General features: G+C 40.0%; 1 pseudogene; it reads left to right on the top strand.

The window, feature by feature from the left end:
* Positions 1-523: 523 nt before the first annotated feature.
* Positions 524-2,811, top strand: LOC149231686 (L-type lectin-domain containing receptor kinase IX.1-like; annotated as a pseudogene).
* Positions 2,812-5,293: the final 2,482 nt, after the last annotated feature.

Raw genomic sequence — 5,293 nt, 5'->3', positions numbered from 1 at the left:
TTTTGAAAGAGGAACGATGGAGCAGTAAAAATATAGTGTGCTCTGTATTATTTTGTATGGCACACGGGAGGAATTTATGTGTGTGTGTTCGCAGCAGCGAAATGGAACCAGTGATGTAATTTTTTTTGTGTTGGCCATAGCGAAAAACCATGTGTGGTTTTGCACAGCAGTGCATAAAGAAGATGGTGGAGCGTTTTTGTAAGTCTGTGTAAATTTTATTACAGCAGTAAACTTATGTAACCTTTTATTACAGCAGTAAGTTGTTTTCCACACCAGTGAATGTAAATGGAGGTTTTACAACAGTAAATGTTAATGGGAATTTTTCCAGCAGTGTAAATTCTCATATGGAGACAGAGTGAATGTTTTTTTTGTTTTAATGAATAGAAATCTTTTATGGTGGTGAAATACTCTGTTCCTCAGTAATTTTTTTTAAGTCTCCCTGTGCATAAAAGATCCTAGAGTCAAAGAACAGAGCATTGTCTCTGTGTTTAATTTGAATCTCGGTTTTTGGTATTTTCCTCATTAAAAATACCTAACAGGCACTTCTCTTCCCAATCCTGGCTATGGTGTCCCTTGCGGAGTCCCATGGAAATACTACGTCTGGTTTCTCTTTCCCATCATTCGGCAACGACAACAGCATCGAGTTGATATACATGGGAAATGCTTCCTATAGTTCTTCCGCTGGTTACATCGATCTCACTCCATCACCGAACACTACATCTGGTGCTTCCCATGAATATTCTGACATGTATAAGTGCATCGGAAGGGTTCTTTACCGTGAACCCATCACGCTCTGGCCGGCCACATTTACGACCACCTTCACCATCTTCGTTCAGACAATCATCCTTCCGGACGGGCTGAAGAATTTCAACGGTGACGGCCTGGCCTTCATCATCGTCCCCAACGATGGATCCTTTCTCCCAGATAGCTCCGGAGGATCTCTGGGCTTGTTCGGTTCATCCACAGATGGAAACACAACGAATCAACTAGCCATCGAATTCGACACCTTCAAGAACGAAATCGATCCGGACGACAACCATGTCGGTATAGACGTCAAGGGTATCAAATCCGACGCAACCGCCGTTCTCGGTCAAAACGGCATCGATATCAGATCGCGGTGGCCAATAAGGTTTCGAATCCATTACGATGGCTGGAGCAAAACCCTGCAAATATTTGCCGCCTATGCAGATTGACCAGTTCCCTATTCGTTCATCTTAAATCACACAATCGAGCTATCAAGAACCGTTCCGAGATCGGCGTACCTGGGATTCTCGGCTGCAATGGGGAATTCTTTCGAGATTCAGCGTATCTTCGACTGGAATTTCACATCGGAGATCTTGCCCGAGTCGTCTCTGAACATAGCCCACGGAGGATCCACAAGCAGGGGGCTGAAAGTCGGGCTCCTTACCGGTTCCATCATCGTCGTGGCCGTACTGTTGGGATTGTCGGCGTGGTTCATGGATAGAACTAAAAAACGGAGAGCGAACTCAGGCCGGCTGTTCAGCGGGGAGCTTGCGATATTGGAGGGCCGAACGATGGCCTCGTCGTACGCTCCTCACCGATTCTCCTACAAATTTCTTTCAACCGCGACAAAGGACTTTAGCGAAACTGAACTTCTTGGAACCGGCGGCTTCGGGAGCGTTTACAGAGGTAGGCTGGAAGGGCCAGACAGGGCGAGGACACTAGTAGCTGTGAAGAGAATCTCTGCGGGGTCAAGACAGGGAGAACGAGAATTCAGGTCGGAGATTATCACCATAGGTCGGCTTCGACACAGAAACCTAGTACAGTTACAGGGTTGGTGCCACCAACGGGACGAGCTGCTGCTCATGTATGACTATATGCCCAATAGGAGCCTCGACAGGTTCATCTTCAGGCAGCCAGGGGATAGCCATCAGAATCAGGATCAGCCCCAGCTGAATTGGACCCGGAGACACAGAATCTTATGCGGGCTGGCTTCAGCGTTGCTGTACCTTCACGAAGAATGGGAGCAGAGAGTCGTCCACCGGGACATTAAACCCAGCAATGTTATGCTCGACGGGGAATTCAATGCCCGTCTGGGGGACTTCGGCCTCGCCAGGCTGATTGAGCATGACGAAAAGAATCCGGCTGTCACCACGATGCTGGCGGGGACGCCCGGCTATGTGGCACCAGAGTGTGGGTACACCGGCAAGGCTAGTGCAGAGTCCGATGTTTTCAATTTCGGGGTCGTTGTGTTGGAGGTAGCATGCGGGAGGCGGGTTGTGGATCGAAAGCCGCCATTGTCGGAGGGGAATTTGGTGGATTGGATTTGGGAACTTTACCGGGAGGAAACAGTTATCGAGGCCGCGGATCCGAGATTGGATGGAGATTTTGAGGAAGAACAGATGAAACGAGCATTAACTTTGGGACTTGCCTGCTCACATCCAGATCCCCAGCTGCGTCCGTCAATCAGACAAGCGCTGCAGGTTCTCATAAATCCCAGTGAAAAGATGATGCAGCTTCCTTCTTCAAGGCCGTTGGCCATCTATGTAGTTTCGCCATCAAACCAGGGACTTAATTCTCGCCCTCCTGCTTCGTATTCAAATGTTTACTCTGGATCAGCTTCTACTGGCTTCGTTTGAGGTGGACGCTCGTCTATTACAGCCTCAACCCTCCATTATGGGAGATAGAGATGACACTTATCAGAATATGCATCACATCAAGGTGATGCTAATTTCAGGCCAAATTTTATGCCATTGTAAAAGGATATGGCATGGAATTTATTTGAATCTTGAAAATATAGTTTGAGTCAAAGTTAGCACGGAGAACTGTTTATGAGCCAGGAGGTTAATTGTTACGAGTAAGTGTTTGAGAACTGTGTATGAACAAACATGTTAGTTGTTACTGCTAATTGCCTGAAATAGATAAATTGGGCCTGCTAATGTGCAGAGAGAAAAATATGTTCACATGGTGTTTGGAATGGATAATCAGTAATAACGTGTGAAGTGAGGGTTCACAATTGTTTGTAATGGATAATCAGAAATAACCTGTCAGGGTCCTATTTACTTTTAGGATATATTGTAGTGGTGGTATATATTGTTTTCTGGAGTATATATTGTAGTGGTGGTATATATTGTTTTCTCGAGTATATAAGGTGGAAGGGAATTTATAAAATAACATAATTACACTAATAAATATGATTGATATACATTATAATTATTAAATTATTTAAATTTATAATAATATAAATTTAAATTTCTCAAATAAAATTATTAATCACATAAATTTTTCCATATTAATTTTTTATTTATGAATCAAAATTTCCATTCACAAACCTTAACTAACCTTAACTATCTTTTTGATTCTGGTTATGTAAAATTAGAAATTTATAGTACTTCCCAAATAAAATGAAATTCTTTGGCTTGATATGTGAAAAAATTAACACTTATGACTCTAGATAATGCTTAAAATGATAAATATTAAGAGTATATAATCATCACCCAATTTTGACGTGACAACTTGAACAATTTGAAATTGTAGGACTTGACGAAATTTAAGATGCCATGAGCGTTTCCGACTGTTCATTTGATTGATAATTATATGCATGTTCCTGAACCTAAAACCAAGCCCTCGAACGGATCCCAAGTTAAATTAGCGTTCGAAAAAGGGTCATAAAACCAGTACTGCCATTAAATTATTCTTTCTCACTCGGTTAGTGAGAGCCGCTCCGGCAGAGGAAGCCTTCGAAACACTTGATTCAAAAGTCAACTAATCAAGCGGGGTTTAATATAGTAAAATAAATTATTTTTAAATTAAATATGCTATGTTTTGATTTTGAGAAGCAGTGTTTGAATCATATATTTGATGGTGGAAATAGATCCAGCAACATAAAAAACTTGTGGAACACCTAAAATTATGAAATTTGACAGTTTTTATTTGGATTTACAAAAAATATAGCTGGAATTTCCATAATTTAAGGGCAAAAAAGCATATTCAGGGCGATTTTAACATACATTAAAATAAATTATTTTTAAATTAAATATGTTATTCTTTGATTTGAAAGTGAAAATCCATTCAAATACTTTTCATATTATTCATAAGATGATGTATTAGACAAAAATATTCTCTTTATTTAAAAATCAAAATTTCTCAAGCCCAATTCCAATATAGACCATGCCTAGAGCTCAATAATGTGTAGGGAACCTATTAGGTAGTTTTTTAATAACATTTTTTTATTATTATTTAAATTAGTATATTTTGAAAGTACAAAAAAAAACAGCAAAAAATAAGAGGTTAAGTTTTGATTATATATAAATGTATTGAATGTGAAATTAACAATTCATTTAAAACAAGTACCTACCACTCAAGTCACAAATTATGCTTATGAAAAAATTATATAAAACATTATAATTCGCATTGGTCAATGCTAAACTCATAGTTCCTATTTTGGAAGGAACTAATAAATTGAGATGTCTGCACATTCACAATTTGACTCCTACATAAATAGTGGTGGGAAGTAACTCTTTGTATGTATGAATTTACAGGATAAGTTCCTCAAACAGAACACCAAAGGACACCGTTCATAAACAGATCACAGATCACACCAGTATTCTTGACGTGGTTAAAACCCTCAATGAGGAAACAGTCCACGGCCTGAGCCAACGCAGCCACTTCAAAGAATTTATTAATAAAAGAATGAAAATTTACATAAGCTTCTCTCATGAACGGTTCCCCTACAAATGACCCTCCATGCTCTTTAAATATAGATCATGGACCATTCAGGTGTTAAGCCACGTATCAAGTGTCAGTAATACCGAGGAGAGAATGAATCGTCGGATCACTACGTATAGTGACCATCGGATTGTAAGTTACAAAAGTACATAGTAAAGAAACAAACTTTACCTAACTCTACACTAGACCAAGTTATACTTAACTATTTCCTATATGTCGGAATATCTTAACATCCCCCCTTAAGAACAACTTGGGATAGGATTAAAGGATGTACAAATATGACACAATAGGAGAAGGAAGGAGGCATTAGAGCCTATCCCCACTTAGTGGCAACTTCTTGAACTCAAACCATAAATCAAAGTTTAGTAAACTTCGCCTCTGTGAGAGCCTTTGTAAAGATGTCTGCAATTTGATCATCTGTTGAACAATATTTCACTTCAAGAACATGGTTGTGAATGAGGTTTCTGATGAAGTGCATGTGCAATTCAATGTGTTTGTTGTGCTAATGTTGGACTGGATCTTTGCATAGTTGAATGGCACTTTGATTATCACACCAAAGTGTAGTGGGCCGCTGCTGTTGAAATCCAAACTCTGACAGGATCTG

Source organism: Pinus tabuliformis, chromosome J, assembly GCF_031772625.1.
Source record: "Pinus tabuliformis cultivar Carrire ecotype Pingquan chromosome J, CPIR1, whole genome shotgun sequence".
In the NCBI taxonomy this organism is placed as follows: Eukaryota; Viridiplantae; Streptophyta; class Pinopsida; order Pinales; family Pinaceae; genus Pinus; species Pinus tabuliformis.
The sequence above is the reverse complement of the archived record's forward strand: the minus strand, read 5'-3'. Positions and strand labels throughout refer to the sequence as shown.